The sequence below is a fragment of the Cavia porcellus genome, unplaced genomic scaffold (assembly GCF_034190915.1).
Source record: "Cavia porcellus strain 051 isolate PalLab524CR breed Dunkin Hartley unplaced genomic scaffold, mCavPor4.1 scaffold_4, whole genome shotgun sequence".
NCBI classification, from domain to species: Eukaryota; Metazoa; Chordata; class Mammalia; order Rodentia; family Caviidae; genus Cavia; species Cavia porcellus.
The window spans coordinates 51,342,849-51,360,000 of record NW_026947487.1 but is presented as its reverse complement, the minus strand read 5'-3'; the positions used below and the strand labels follow the sequence as shown (position 1 = coordinate 51,360,000).

Genomic DNA, 17,152 nt, shown 5'->3' with positions numbered 1-17,152 from the left:
AGCATCGTATGTGGAGCAATTGAAACAGTGAGACTAACATCTCAGGTCCCAGAGGAAACTGGGGATCATGTGACCCAACCCACAAACCTCGACCCTGCCACTGGAGTGGTTCCTGCTGTCCAAGGAGAAATGGGACATGCAAATTTATAGGTTGTGACCCACGACATGTCAGCATCCTGCACCCTCAGTGTAGCTCACAAACAGTTTTCACTCATTTCTGCTGGCAAGAGTGAAATATCACAGCAATTACAAAACTCAAGATGCTGGCTAGGAGAACTTTAGGAGTGGTTGCTGCAAATTACATTCATTTTTCAGCTCACATGGAGAAGAAAGGCAGAAAGGGAGAGAGGTGGAAAGGAAAGCAAATGAGCATGTCTAACACAGGCTGGGTATTCTGCATATGCACATACATAAATATATTAAGCTTCTCCTTTGTGCCTGGGAGAGAAAAGAGCAGCAATCAGCAATTCGGGGACAATCAAACAGATTAAAGTGAGCATTGTACGTGTCTCCGAGGAGCCGGCAATAGCATCTTTATTCTTGCTCAGCTACCTTTGACTCTGCACGGTGTGAGGGAATATATTTTATTAAAAACATTTCTTTTACCTGGAGGTCTTGTCAACTAACTAACAGAACAAAAAGGAAAGAAACTGAGTTCTTTGTGTGCCAGAAAAATAAGCTAGTTAAGGCAACAACCTTTTTTTTCCACAGGAGAAAGAGGAGGAAAATGGTTTAGATTTTTCCCTTTATAATGTCCAACAGCAATTTTGCTTCGTCGAGGGACTTCTACCTGGAAGTTTGCTCATCAAAGTACACATTGCACTAAAAATAAGCAGTATGTTTTTAAATCCCTTTTCAAAGATACAGAGCTATTACTTGGAAACTTTTATCAATATAACATTGACATTGCTTGATCTTACTTTCTGCAAGATAGCATAGATTTTGGAGCACATTTTATTGACAAAAGAGAGATTACAATTTAATCTAATTTCATTCAATGTGTCCTGATTTTTGGACTGTAGCTGTCAAATTTTAAATGTTGACTTGCCTTTCTGTAGAACTATCAAAGCTTTAAAAATAAATGCATATGTAACACAAAAAAGTTAATTTGATTCTATTTTACAGGTGAGCTCTCTTCATTATCAATAAGAACAAAGGCAAGAAAAGGCCTAATTTGTCCTTTTAGAATTTTCTTTTGATTTCTGGGTGTTAGAATTAGACAATACATTATACTGATGAATTTTATTACGATTTTGATCATCTTCACTGCTTTAAATATAAAGATTTGACTCCATTTTCTGAATATCATATCCTTTAAGAGGATGCTAGTTTATAAAATGTAAAACTGCCTAACTTCTCCTCCCTGCCCTCTTCACTCTGAGTCTCTCGTGAGGCAGACGGCCGGCTTGAGGGTCCGTGCCTCTTGCTGGCCAGAGTTGGTGTCCACTTCTAGAACATGGCTCATCTCACTTTCAAGACAGTCGCTCATGGTTTGCCCTGGAAACTCAGGTTGGTGATTGCTTTCCTGATCTCTCAGCCTCATGTTCCCAGCAGGAAACTCTGCAGGAGTAGGAACCCTGGACACGCTCGCCTCTTCCAGAGAGAGTGCCGATCTGTGCTGAACAAGAAGCCCATAAGGAATACATGCTCAGTGACAAGGGACATGGGCTGTGTGATCTCACGGCACCTGCCCAAGATGGGGGTGATGCAGAAAGATGATCTCAGCTCTGCTCCCCCTGATTCCCACTCCTGTAGGTTCTAGGCCCCAAAGCCGGTGAGCTGCTGCTGCTCCTGCCTCACTTGGAGTCCAGCTCACTGGTCCTTCCTCTCCATGTTGGGTCTTCTCTGTTGGGCCCCAGCTACCTTGGCTTGGTCAGTCTTCAGTTTCCTGCAAGGTGACAATTCAGTGCTCACTGTTCTTCCTTCAAGGTGGACCCTCCCCCACCCTGGCATTCTATTTCAAAGCAGTGACTTTCCCCCACTCTGCATTTGTGAAAGTGAATGCACAGCATAGGCCTGGGGAGGACGTGCCTACCATCTCTGTTGGCTGAATCTGTGCTTGAAGGGCCAGAGACAGTGCCTTCCCAGTACTGCTTTCCCTGCTGCATTTCATTGCAAACATGCCAAACAGCTATTACCACGCTCTCTAGAAATCCCCAGGGCACCTCTGTGCTTAGATATGTCCACACATCTTAACATTAGTGGGGTGGTGGGGAACTCAGAGCTCACTTCCTGTCTTGTTCAATGAGTTGGACAAAACAAGTAAAAAACACAGAGGTTTTACACTTATTGAAAGTATTAAAGGTATTACAGGGCAGAAAAGTAAGGAGAAAAAGTGCTCTGAAAAGAAACGATCTGCAGGATGGATGTGGACCAGAGCAGTGGAAAACAGTCCATCGAGCAGAGTGTAGGGCGGGCTGCTGAAAAGGCTCACAGTGACCATGAGTTCATGGGAGCTCAGACCTGCTGTGGACTGGCTGTGCACACACAGTGGACGGAGGTTGGCTGCTTCCCATGAGAATCTAATCTAATAAAAGTGAGAATCAAGTGCTCAATAAAAGCAATGCACTTGAACTGTCCAAACCCACTCCTCCACCACCAGCCCATGGGAAATTTTTCTTCTAAGAAGCTTATCTCGGAGAGCAGTGGTCCCCAATCCAAAAGGGATTGTCTCCTGGCTTCTAGAGGTTACAGGTGACTCGTGGCATTTCTTATCCTGGGGATGCATCAGTTCAGTCTCTGCTTCTGTCTTATCTCCACCTTCTTCCCCATCTCACTGTGTCCTCTGCTCGGGTCAGAGCACTAGTAACTGGATTCAGGACCATCCTAAGTCCAGAATGATCGCTTCTGCTGATCCAGAACCCAATCACACCTGCAGTGACCCTGTTTTCATACCAGGTTATTCCCTGAAGCTCTAAGTGGATATGAGATTTGCAGGTAGCATTTTTCAGCACCTGGAACACACACATGCACCCCTCCATTACGTGGTGTCTTGCTGTTGTAGATGTGTGAAAAGCAGAAATCCACTTATCTCTTCTTAAAAGGATTCTGCTGGCAGAATGAAAGTGAACAACTCAAATTGTAATATTTGAAGAAAACTTTGAAAAAAACTTCAAATATTACACTTTAACACGTATGATTTATGTGGTATCACTTAATTTCTTACTACTCTATTTTCAGAATCCTATTTGGAAGGAGAGAAGTATAACTAAAATAAAAATTACAAACTAAGCAAATAGCACTGCTCATTGATTGGAATATAAAATAGTTGCTAATAAAAAGATAACGCTCACATCAATTTGAAAAATGCATCATTATTTGAAGCATGTACAGATTTGAAATTCGCTACTGACCTTTTGGCTAATAAAGATTTTGGGTACAAGATAGGGTTCTGCCAGCCAATATACACATATCGCATAAGTTACTGATAATCCATGTTTTGGGAGACAGTTTTAGAGAAACAATTTGCAGCCTAAGGGACATTTAGTAATATCTGAAAACACTTCAGCTGTCAGGACTTGGACAAGAAGGGTTTTTGCAGTGGGTACTGGTGTGTAGTACAGACAGACTAGGAACACTACCCTTCATCCTACGATGTGCAAAGCAGCTCTGCCCCAAAGACCCTAGCAACCAAAAGTCCACAGTTCTCAGGGCGAGGAGGCCCAGCAGAACAGCTCAAAGGACCTGCCCTTGCATTTTCTCTTTATTTCTATTGTGACCAATGGCATCCACTGTTGTATCACTGGCTGCAAAACAAATCATGAACTCCTTAAACGTGTCCCTAAAACATATGCTTCATGTCTACCCTGACTTTAACTGATTTTTCTTCAAGACCAAAACTCAATACACTTATGTATACTTGTTACCATTATTCAGTGATCAGAGCATTTAGTGTGTAGAGGAGGTGACCTTGTGTTGTGGTCATTGCCAAGTGTTTAGTAGAAATCCACCGTAAAGAAAATCGTGGTATAGATACAGTACATGTTCACATACCAAAGAGGTCATTATACCTCAAGCTCCTGAAACCCATCTTCTATGCCTCTGTGCTATTGTGCAATGTATATATGGTCTTTATCCTTTTTCCTGGCTGATAGATTCTAAAACCCTTGAAATATCCAAGTGGATAAGTGTCTTTCGTACACTAATGAGTCGGCCAGTGGCTGGCAGCCACCAGAGAGCTTCCAGATGGGGCTGGTCGTCAGAAACACAAAAGAGAAATTAGAGGCTTGGCACTTTCCAAACCCATTGCCTGAGCACCGGGAATGGAAGAGGGCTTTCTGATGAAGTTGGTCACCAATGCTCAGTGATGCAATCAATCATGCCTAGGTAATGAAGCTCCTGGAAAGCCCCAGAAGAACTGGATATAGAGGGGTTCAGAGAAGAGACCCATGGAGGGCCTGGAGGGGCTGTTCCAGGAGAAGACATGAGTGCTCCCACCCCTTCAAGCATCTCTCTCTTGATATCCTGGCCATATCCTCTATAGTAAGTCACTAGACAGGAATGCTTCCTGACTTTGGGGAACCATCTAGCAAATTGGCCTAACCCAAGTAGATTGTGCATTCTTAGCATCTTCAGCTTATAGCTGATCAACCAGATATAGCTGCAGCCTACTGCTTATAAGCAGTGTTTGAGACGAGACCGAGCTTTCTTGCAGGACTGAGCTTTCAGCCTGCAGATTTGACTTAATTTCCAATATACACAACATTAGAACTAAAGTAAATAGAAAGATATTCAACTTATGTCCACCACACCATTGGAGAATCAGCTGCCAGTGGGGTGTGGTGGGCTTCACAAACGTCTTGAGAACCAGAGGTCCCACAAGTCTTCTTGATTACTGAGTTTTGATTTTTGCTTACACTGTCAGGCCCTTCCTCGTTCACCTCATGATTCAGAATGGTGGCTGCACTAGGAGGTCCCTAAATCTAAGTAAACGCGGGATTCTTTCCCTTGACCTGCTTGTGCTATGGTAAGCGACATCATTTAACATAGAGACATCTGTGGCATTTGAATAATGAGGGTAGCAGTGTTAATTTTAACTACTAGAACTATTTTCATTACGATCCACTCTAGTGTAGGTGCTGCTCTTTATGGATTGGAATTGTGTGTGTGTGTGTGTGTGTGTGTGTGTGTGTGTGTAATTATATTCCATACCTGACAATAACCTTGTGAAGCTCATAAGGAAAGAATTGAGACTTGCGTCCATCAGCAAGGAAACCTGGGCTGCAGCATTGGACTGCCCTGTCCCAACTGCTCAGTCAGCCCAGAGCACTGCTGCCTGACTCCTAGCACTGGCCTTGCTTTTGACCCTTGATTTCCCAGGCATTGCTGAGCCAGTACCGGCTGTGTGGAAGGTGGTGATTTGTCCAGGTCCTATCTGAGAGCCCAGAGAATGCAGGTGTATCAGGCTCAAGTGAATTCATCTCCACTTGGGAGCTGTTTACCCAACTGAGCCAAAAGCTCAAAAATATTGATAGAGTATCCTCCTGCAGTCAAATCACTGTTTGTCTTGCACATGTAAATGATGAGTTTGAGGACTTCAGCCTCTCCTTTGATCACTGGCGTCTGGTGTTTTCTATCTTGTATCAAGTATGCCTTGGGGACAGCTATTATTAATTATAGCATATTGTTTTGTATTTTTAACGTTTCACTTGACTGGCTCCTCCAGGTTTTCCGGACCCTGCTGGCTACACCGTTAAGTATTTAACCTTTTTTTTTTTTTTTTTGTAGTGCTCTGTTTAATCCAGCTTCCCCATTGGCTAGGACCTCAAGTTGACCAAATTGCTGGCTGCAGTCTTGTCAGCATTTCTGCATTCTGAACTGTTTGTTGGCTCTCTAGCAGTCGGTTAGATTTTCCCACACAGCCTGTCTGACACTCACAAGTCCAGTCTGCAGCAGCTTCTATTGTATTAGACAAATAACCATACTTCACTGAAATTCCACCCATTGTTAACTCTAAAGCAACAGGATTTTCTCCAGTCCACCAACAGCCGAGCCCATTGTTATCTGAAAACCCTCTCCAGATGAAAACTGAAAAGAATCATATGACCCAGAAAAGAGATTAGCCTTCAGGAAGTCTTTGGGTTTTGTCATTTTTGTCAAGAGGGAGTGGAAAATAATAAAGCAAAACTTATTTCTGGAATGAAGCCCAATTTCAAAACAGTCTCTGAACTTTCAAATTTGCAAGACAGGACTTCTCAGCATAAGGGATGCAAACCAGTTCTGACAAACCCAAGGGGACCAGGAGCACTTCACAACAAGGGATGTGGTAACTTTTAATTGCCTCTTTTGCTATTCAAAAGGGAGTTAAGTACTGATATGAAGCTTTAGCTCAGTTGTACATACCAATCAGCTAGTTCACTGTGACACGCGAATCCTCAGAGATTCATCATTACCCGGGATTTCTGTCATTGCAGATGAATTTTCCACCTTGTTGAAAATAACATGCTGTACATCCTGATGATCTCTTTCTCTATGCCTCCGTCTGGGGAGACCGACTTAAATGACAGGAGTCTAAAATGGTCTGTACAGGAAACAAACCCAGCACCTTTTGTAACTGAAGAGGCATGGTGTCAAAAGCTGCCTTTTACATGACACTGGTATCCTAGAGGGAGCAAAATGGTTTTATTACCCAAGATTGGAACTTAAGCAAAACCCTGAAACCTGAATAAAATATTAGAAAATAGACACAGGAAACTAGCTAATGACAACTGCTGGGATGGAACAATAATCCCAGGTTCTGGTCCTTTGAACATCACTCCAAGTAGACAGCTTTACTGAAGCAAGGATGCACGGGTGATCTTTGGGACATGACTCCTGCTGATATATAACGGAGAAGTGAGGCAGACAGTGTTCAGGTAGAGTCTCTAGAAATTGGTAAAATGTTCTATATGGATGTGCCCATAGATTAGTTATCCATCACTGCATAATAAATTACCCTAAACTTGGTGATATAAATCAATAACGACTATTTATCTTCTCAGTTTTGTGGCCAGCCTGCAAGAAGACCCAGAGAGATCTCCACTTCCTGGTTTTTACATCTCTCAGCAATCCACTTTCCTATTGGATATGATGGACTTGTGGAACCAGTAGGATACAATAAAAAACAAAAGATAACACATGATTTAGGTAATAAAAAGATGACAGCGTCCCCAGCACCCCTTCTCTTGGTTCACTTGCACCACAGAAGAGTAACTTCCTTGCTCTAAGTCTACTCAGGGTGTAAAGGAGCAGAGAGCACTGGGCTTTCCTGTCCACAGTCAGAATAGAGCTGGGGTCCCCTAACAGCCACATGACGTGGCCCTCTGGAAGCAGAGCAACCCCCCAACCCACCCCACTCCAGAAGTGGCCTTCAAATGGGAGCAGCCCCAACCAGATCTTAACTAACTGTGACCTCATGAAAGACCCCAAGTCCATCTACTCACGTTTCCACTCACTGCATAGAAATGGGAAAAATCATCCTATTTCTTTAAGCCACCACACTTTGAGGTGACTCATTGTGCATTAATAAATAGCCATCGCAGTAAGCTGCAGATTTGGGCGTGGCTTCTCCAACTGGTTTTGACTCTGAGTTTCTTGCAAGGTTATCATCCAACTGTTGGCCAAGGCTGGAGTGATGAACCACTGGCCTGTCTGCAGGGTCTGGTTCAGTACGTGTCTCTAGCGTGGTTAGCCTGAGGTAAATATATATGATTTGCAAGGTGGACTTACAGGGGCAGCCTGCAGCATCAGGTGTGGAAACTTGCAAAACAGCTGTCCCTGCTGGAGGTGTGAAGGACCGGAGCTCTGTGCAGTCCCATGAGGGTTCATATCAGGAAGCCAAAGGGTCCATGCTGGAAACCTTTAGACATTCAAAGTCGATAGCAAACACTAGAGCTGCCCTGCAGAAGCACAGTGAGGCCTCCTTCTTTCCCATTTTATCTCATCCAGGCCACCAGCCTAAGGGCTGGTGCCACCCACACTCAGGATGGGACTTCCAGCTTCAGTGACTACATCACCCACATCCAGAACTGTGCTAAACCAGTCCTCTGGTGTTGCTGATTCAAGCTGACTCCACAGGAAAGCACACAGTGCAGGTATACATGCCTTCAAGCATATGTATGTACATACATATACACACAGAGACACATCTGGAAACATGCAAGCAGAAGAAGCCAGTTCACCTGATGGCAATGAACAGGACACAGAGTCCCTTCCAGGCACTCCCCCTGGTGCCCTAATTTCCTTCTGCTGGACCCCTACTTAGAGATTCCACCACCTCCTGGTAGTGCCACTGGCCAGGAATCAAGGTTCAATGTAGGGGACACTGGGGCACCCTCACCGAGCCATGGCTGTGCTTCTCTGGAAAACCTTGACCCAAGTTTCGGTACTGAGAATGGTTCTCAACGAACAGGATTTTAAGAATGAATTTTCAGAACTGGTTTTAAGGCTTCGAATTTGCTCTCAAGTCTTAGATGTCAAAATGCTAGTGACTGTTTCTTGGAATAAAGAGAGCGCTGATAGCCCTGGAATGAACTGCCGATAGAGATATGCAAAGCATCAGCGTCAGACACCCCGAGTCAGTCACTTACGAGGAGCACTGAGCTGAGTAACTGTGTGCCCGAGACTTTTAAAGGGAAGCCACTGGCTGAGGAAGCACAGAACCCTGGGGACTGTGTGGAGCTCTGCAGGAGTGGCTTCCCGGAGCTGAGGACACTGACTCACGACATCCTGGTGAGTGTTTGCCACTGAGAGAGCTGCTCTTAGGTATCCGCAGTAGTGTATGAGCTGAGATGCCACCAGCTTCACATCCAGGGTTTACATAATGAGATGCCAGTATCAGCACCTCCAGGACTCCTCCTCGGACTCCTCCTCCTCTCCCAGAGAAGGCATTTGTGTGTTTTCATTCTGCATGGGATAACTGCAGCGTGTTAGGCAGAAGATTACCTTGGTACTATCCTTATCTGGAGGTCTAAGGAGATGTGTACAGGTGCCAGAATGACGAAGGTGGGCTTGTGATAATTAACTTTATGTCAACTTGGCTAGACCTGGGTTGCCTAGACTGCTGGAGAAATGGAATTTCTGGGTGTGTCTTGGAGGGTTTTTCCAGAAGAGATCAGCATTTCTTGCTTATCTCAAGCTCTCGGGAAACTCTAACACAATGCCTCAGTGTTGAGTGATCAATATTGTCACTTTGATGCCATTCTTTTTGCTAGAAATAAAATGCTAAGTCTGAAGCATATTTTAAAAGAGGGGGTTTAGGCTCTGTACTTTGAAAAGAGGGTTGGCAAAGAATTTTTGGCTACATTCTAAAGCCACCAGAGCTCACCTGCAGCTACACAGTGCTAACCTTCCTCTCACGTGTGCAATATACATCCTTCATTAGGCTTGTGTCTACCTGTCCCCTAAAGCCTCCCACAGTCATAGGAGGAGTTTTTTGGAGGTGGTTGGATCCGGCATATGGGCTGTTGGGGTCAAAGAAATGTGATGCTGTGATTAATAGAATGATTCTAGAATTAAGCCATTCTCCCCACCACACACACACACACACACACACACACACACACACACACACACACGGGGTGAGTGCCTTGAAGTTCGTCAACTACAAACTGAAATCTCTGCGAACTGTAGCTCGAGAAAGTTTTTCACTTCATTTAACTCTGGTATCGGATGTTTGTCTGAGCAGCAAGAAAAGTAACTAAAACATTCTTCTCAAAAACTCCCTTCTTACATGGAATCAACATCAAATCCCATAGCAAATGAAATTCCTCAGATGTGACTTCTTGACTCTACACCTTCTCTATCTGAAAATCAGTCACCCAAGGGATAAAGCTCTCTGTGCCACACAACAATGCAAAATGATGATTCAGGGATCAGATAAACAAGCGCAAACACTTGTTCAAAAATAGGATAAAACAGGCAACACACCGGAATCCTAAGTCCATAGCAAACATAAAATCATAAAATCTCAGCACAGGTGGGCAATTCCTCAATCAAAGTCAAGCCCTGGGAAAATTTTCCCATAGCTCCTGGCTCTGCTGCTATGTTGATAGTTTCTTCTATCTCCTTCTTTTCCAGGAATTCTAAAGTTTGTGCTTTCAGAGGAACAGTTCTCTCAGTCTGCTTCTTGATTGTAGAAACGCTGGGTTCCAATTTTGCTGTCCTATCATTTCTGCTCCTTGTAGTTGAAGTAAACAATGTGTTTGTCAATAAAATTCCTTTAAAAACTTTGCGTGTCTCCTATGATCCATGTGTGTGCTCCATGAGGGAAAGAAAAGCCATTCCCATGAATGTCTTAAAAGCAACCCTCCTCTGTCTCTTGGGATTCTATGGAAAATAGCAAGGATCTGTGCTCTCAGGTTCCTGTACAGTGTTACTGTTGGAATGGTCCTCTCAGGAGCACGCTGGAGACTGCTGAGATTTCAGCAGGTATGCACAGGTACTCTGGCCACTACTGTCTCTTGACGGAGGTACGATTCCCTCTGCTGTGAAGCCATTGTTAGCATTAGCCTCAATTGTTATGTGGAGGGTCTGGGATTTTATAATTTCTCAAAAATAAAATGGTATGTTTCGCAGATATTCTGGTGGTGTACGTCTCTTCTTTTTCACCTTAGTGCAAGTAGAAGCTATACAATCCCCTCATCATTGTTCATCTGAAATCATTTTTACAGAACCCTCTAGCTATGAAGTGCATTTCATTTATTGGAAAGGTACTTTCATCAGCTGACTGATTGGAACAGGTAGCTTGTGTACCTGGCTGGAGTCTTGGAATCATAAACTCTAACAAAGTATGCACACCTGTGGGAGAGGGAAAAAACACACACATAACTTCATGAAAGAAACTGTCTCTGTGAGGGGAAAAGAGGGAGGAGAAGGGGTGCTACTGCAATCAATACCTACTTAAAATCTCCTGTGTGGTATTAAGTACTTTAAGTATCATGCTTACAATTTCCATTACACAAAGATTAAGTTAACATGCAGTATCTCTTTTGATCAATATTTTATAAAATACAGTAAGTATGAACATTATAAAACATTTAAAATAGAAAAATATGCATGTCCATTCAATGCAATGCAATACATTTTTAGTGTTGTCTTCAAAAGCTCTGAAATCTCATGGTGAAGGTGGCAGTACATGCAGGCTGGTCCCATGTGAGAGAAAGAAAATTCATCATATTCATAGAAAACAGATAGTACAGTGCTATGACAGCCTGGAGAAGGGAGACAGTAATCTCTCTCATCTCTCTCTCTTTCTCTCTCTCTCTCTCTCTCTCTCTCTCTCTCTCTCTCTTTCTCTCTCTCTCTTTCTCTCTCTCTCTCTCTGTCTTGTCTCTCTCTCTCTCTCTGTCTCTCAGTAATGGAAATTGAGCTCAGGGCCTTTGCACAGAACCATATCCTCAGCCCTTTCACGTTTTTTATTTTGGGACAATGCCTTGCTCAGTTGCCCAGCGCCAGCTCTAACTTGAGAGTCTCCTGCCTCAACCTCCCAGAGTGCCAGGATTGCAGGTGTGCACTGCTACAGCTGGTCACAAATACTCACCTTGACCCTTAAGATCAGGCTGCTTCTCAGGGATCTGAAACCATGATGAAGACTACATTTTTTTTTTTTTTCAATAAGAGAAGAAGGGGCTGATCTGGCGAAATGGACAAACAGAATGAGAGATCTGGAGGAGGCAGAGAAGACGCCAAGAACTTGGATGGAGAATGTGTGAGGCAGGCAAAGAACACGGAAGGTCAGGATTCGGAGACAGCTGGAGCTGGGGGCCCGAGAGAGAGAAAGGACTCCTACACTGGGGAAACTGAGGTGGATTTTGTGGAAAACAGGAGGCAGCTGGGGCACACTTCTGGGAGATGATACTAGCAGCCCAGTGTTTCAGGAACAATTTTACTAAGTATTCGTTTCGTTTCATTTCTATATGGGCCTTTATTGATTTGGAGGCAAATTAACTGTGAGAAGTCATCCTAAGAACATGCAAGGGTGACAGATATGACAAAGTATTACTTTGGCTTCAGTCAAAATATAATGAAACATATTTAGCATGGCTTGCCAGGGCAAAGGCCTTTAATTCCTGCAGTTAGTTATGATAGCAAGCATCGATCTTATGGAAATTTTCCAACAAAAGAATACAGTTAAATATTCAATTCTAGTTAGTGATTTGCGTGCTTGCATTCTAGGGGAGTTGTACTGATAGGTGCAGGTTTCTCTGAGAAGCATCCAAAACATATGATGATTATTTGCTGCATGGTGAGATGGAAAAATAGACGCACAGAATAAGGAAAGCTTAATTAAAAGTTATGCAGGAGTAGCTGATGAGTATATAGACTAGCACCTAAACCATTTTCCTACTTTGCTGTCTCTGAAAATTTTTATAATAATATGTTGGGAAAAAGAATAGCAGAGATCTAAAAATAATATTGTTAGATTATTGTTGTGCAAAATAATTTCACATTTGTAGTTTCTCTGTCTCTCTCTCTCTCTTGCTCTCTCTCTCTCTCTCTCTCTCTCACACACACACACACACACACAAAAAAAAAAAAAAAAAAAAAAAAAAAAAAAAAAAAAACCAAATGAGTTTTCTCGAGTTATTTGAGACTCCTTGTTATTTACTGCCTGACAGGTGCTGACAGATTTACCCCACACAAGCACTTGCCATATTTTTCTTCATTGACCGTTTTTATAGAACAAAAGTTAAATGAGCCCAGTCTTTTGCAATTAATTTTTATAACATCATTGATTAGATTTCCCCAAATAATTTATTTCTCACTCCATTCCCTAGGAGGTAATTGCATTAAATATCCTAGTATAACATTTTAAACCGGACTACCTCAGCATTCCCCGGAAAGATTTACAGAAGTCTGAAATACAAAATATTTCTGCCTAATGGTCTGTATGTAAAAGCAACAGAAATATAGAAGGTAGGAATCATCAACGTTATATCTCTCCTAAGAGTTGTCTAAGTAATCAAAGATTTCTGGGTGTGGGTACTTATGCATTGCACCAACTGCAGTTAATTAAACACTTAAAATATATGTTTCTCTTGGATTTAACATTACCTCTGCACAGCTGGTGTAGTAAACCATTTCACGTGGCCCATTCAAATATACAGCCTCATTATCAAATTCAGTCAGTAAATAAGGAATTTGTCTGCAGTTTACCGGGCACCAGCTACACTCTAGGAAGTTACAGAAGACACAGAGACAGCCCTTCACCTTGGAGAGTTTTCCATCAAGGACTCTTAGAGGCACAGTGTGAGAATTAAGAAGGCCCTAATTAAAGGAATTTCTACCCAGCTGGGGCACAATGCACAGAAACAAAAATAAATAGAATACTGTGTCAGATGGAAATGCCATGCATACAAAGATAAACGGTTCCAAGGTAACTCTCCCTTCAGGACATTAGTTATAATTTACAAATACCATTTTAAGTGGTCAATGAATACTTCATAGATCTATCATTTCAGAGTGATAGTTTAACACTGACTTTAGAGAAAAGAAAACAAATAAATATGGTAAAATTTCACCCACAGGGAAGGCTCACATTTATTGAATACTCTTTTGGGCACTTTATTAGTTTTCTATTGCCAATAGTTCAATTCTCGTCATAATTTTATGTGGCCAATATTGTTTTCTACATATTTTGCCAATAAGGAAGCTGAGATCTGGAGTAAGTGAAAGGTATTTACTCAACTCTGCATGAGCAGGAAGACAGAGAGTGTGAAACTGGTGGACGTTGGAGTCCACAGCCTGCGCCGGCCAGTTGGATCCGCAGCAGAAATGAATCAGGAATGGGTTCCATAAAGAACTTGTGTATTTTACCATATTCTCAAGGACTATGAAATTCTCAGAAAAGGATTTTAGATCTCATGATACCATTGGAAAAATGGGAGAACAAAACTATTTTGAGGAATTGTTAAAAGTATACCAAACATGCTGGAGGTAACTATCCCAGTGTAATTCAGGAAGAGGAGAAGAGGAGGAATCCTCACCAACCCGTCCGGAGTTCTCCTCTCTAAGAGGAAATAACTCTCGCTCTGTGAGCACTTGCTGAGTCCCAGGGCCATTTCAACGTGGTCTAGGGCTCAGGTAATCCTCCCTACTTTGAGATGGGGCAAAGAGGCCAACCAAGGCAGGGAAATAGTCCAAGGTAATCTGGTCAGCGGAGCTGGGGTTAGATCCAGACAAGAACTGCTCTGAGGCCACCTGAATGTGAACTTGTGCACACTGCTTGGTCCCCAAAATGTACAACGTGTCGTGCATTTTGAATTTGTCCATTTCTCCTCGTGTGGCTAGAATTCTCCTGGAACAGTGCTATTTAAGACTTAGCCCACCTGTCGGCTATGGCTTTGCTACTTATTCTTAAATCTTTTGGGAAAGAATACGGCTCACTCCAGACCTGCATTTCTAATGTGACCATTACCTGCTCTTCCTGGGAATCAGGGTGAAGTGGGAGAAAAGTACAGATATGTATTCTATCATAGCTATCTATTCTTGCATTATGGATGATGTATCTAGAGAAGTTGTTGTTTTACTTGTAGATAACAAAAAGCAACAGATTTTTGATGTGGAACAATTTATATCATGGTTTCTGCATCTTTAACAACCAATATCTCCTCATAGTTCTATTTATATATGTCCATACACACGTAGATATAGACACATACTTCTGTATCATATATGATAAATAATATGTATAATAATACACAATACATAATGCATTATGTACACACAGGTCAGTGGCATATGTATATCAATCACTTTCATGCACTTATATGTGTAAGGATCCATGACAGAGACATAGGCTTTTGTAGGGTACATGGAGAAGATGTACTCACTTTTTATGTGAGCTATTTTTCTTCCAAATTCATTGACTTTTATCTTGGCCTGTCACAGTGTATATGTGTGTTCATTGCTTCTTCAGTTTCAGTGGTTTCCAACTCAGTGTTCTGTGTGTTTCTAAAATGGAAAAACTAGAAATACACATTCACGAGTTCCATGAGTTACTTGGTTCAGCTGCTCTGACCCACTTATTGTAAAGGGCGTCCCCTGCAGGTGTGTTGGAGCACACCTGTAATCCCAGCACATGAGAGGCTGAGGCAGGAGAATTACTGGGAGTTTGAACCGACCTAGGCTACATAGTGAGTTCAAAGTTATGCTTGACACTGCATCAGAAAAGATGAGCAAGACCCTGTTTAAAAAAAAAAAGCAAACAAAAAAGTGTCCCCAAGTGAAAAGCTAGGAGCTGGGTGGCAGTCACTCTGGTGACTTTAGGGTTTCCTGGCTGATTTCCTTACATTGTGAAAACTGGACTGTGATTTCAATTAATTCCAACTCAGAGCTCTATAGTGTCTATGGTCTGTCTGTATTAACTAAATAAATAAGTGAATAGATCTTTTTCAAGGTTATCCTAGAGCATGCCTGCATGCTCACAGCCCAGTGGCAGCCCAGAGGTCCAGTGAGAGGGTACCGAGGGTTCCACTGGGAACTGTCACCACAGGGCCGCCAAGAAGATCAGAGTCTGAGCTTCGGTATTCCGATTGGTCCTCCTGCAGTGAGGCTTGGTTGGCCTTTGCAGAGAGAAAGACATGGCGAGGAAATTGCGTCTTTGTGGAGGAGGGTGAGGAAAGAGCAGCAAGGTATTGTACTTTACATGATTTTTAAAACCCCTGCACTTTGATGATGGTGGCGATATAAATTAGTCCAAAAGTTATTTTTCTATTGACAAGGGACAAGAGTTGGATATTTCTTTTTTCTTTTCATTCCAGGCTTTTTTTTTTTCCAGTGACAAAGCATCAATCATGATCACCAGAGAATAAGGTGGACCTCAGGAGTCCTGACAAGACTGAGAAGCTTCTATTTTCCTCAGGAAGGAAGAGTGGGGTGTTTTCAGCCATTTTTAGAACCTACAACAACAAAAAATCATGAGCTGGGTGCCATGGAAAAGAGACAAAACCAAATCTGAATCCTTGGAGCTACCCTCGCTGGCACCCCCACAAATCCACCATGAGAAGCAGCGAGGGAACTTTGCACCCTCCATGCCCTCGATAATGTCTTCCAGACAGCAGCACCTTCACGGGGAAACACCATGAGAGATTTCCCAGAGGCTGTCTCCCAATGCCATGGTGACACCACCCAGGAAGAGCTGGGAAACAGGAACTGCAATGTGAATGTCATTACAGCAGCACTTCAGACCAAGGGCTATCCAGCTGTCAGGTAGGACAAGTGCAGGGACGCTGCTGTCACTGCTCTCACTGAAGTCACGGGCTTTGTCATGCATCTGCCCTCCAGCCTGTGCTGGGGACCCCTTTTGAAAGGCAGTACTGGATCTGCATCTGAGAGGTGGAGGGCGCCTACTACAACCCTGACTCCAAACTCAAGATGCCTGAGTGGGCTAGAGGCGAGAGTAAGCTCAGGAAATTTCTAAATGTCATTCACCAGGAAAACACTGGGAGCTCCTGCTGGTGGTACCGGAAGAGGTGGAAGCCATCAGAGCTGGAGGGCTGATGTGTAACACAGCTCCATCCCAGTGCCCCTTGCTCCGCCCACCAGACCTGTGACATAAGCTGTGGCCTCTGCAGTGCATCTTCCCTGGCCACTTCCCAAACATCTCATTGGGTTCCCCTCATGATGGGCCAGTGTGGTAGGACAGGTGTGTGGACTGTCACAAGAACAGCCTGCTGTCTCTGCCTGGGGCAGGAAGGGAGGGGCCCGACACTGAGGGCAGACACTGGGAGCCTTGATTCTGCCAGACAGAGGGCAAGGTGGGTCCCAGCTGTGTGCCCCTCTCTGAGGATCTTACAGGTTCTGCTGGAGTCATTGCTGCTGCTCCAGGCTCCCCAGAGATGCTACCCCCACTTTCTTCTGCTGTGGCACCAGTAGATCTAAAGACACAGTACCTGCAAAACCCAGCGACTGCCTCCAAAGACACAGAGCATTAGTGTCTCTCAAGAAATCGTCTCCCAGACCCCAGCAGTGATACCATTTGCCAGCCTGACCACCACCCCACCCCTACCCCACTTTTACAAGAGGTTTATGGCCAGCCTTGAGCTTTATAATGAAAATTCCTCTAATACACCAAGCCAGGTGGTGAAATCCCACCATGTTCCAGCAAGACAAGGATGAGATACAAAGCCAGACTGGGATGGGCATGAGGTGACTTCCTTCACCCCAGTTTTAT

The 17,152-nt window shown here is 43.4% G+C and overlaps 1 long non-coding RNA gene and 1 pseudogene across 1 annotated transcript; both read left to right on the top strand.

The window, feature by feature from the left end:
* The first annotated feature begins 8,589 nt into the window (after positions 1–8,589).
* On the top strand, positions 8,590–10,206 carry LOC134475590 (uncharacterized). Its single transcript, XR_010046766.1, has 2 exons — positions 8,590–8,709; positions 10,057–10,206. It is a non-coding gene; the product is annotated as an uncharacterized LOC134475590 (long non-coding RNA).
* A 5,690-nt stretch (positions 10,207–15,896) lies between these two features.
* On the top strand, positions 15,897–16,486 carry LOC100719454 (josephin-1-like; annotated as a pseudogene).
* The last annotated feature ends 666 nt before the right edge of the window (positions 16,487–17,152 follow it).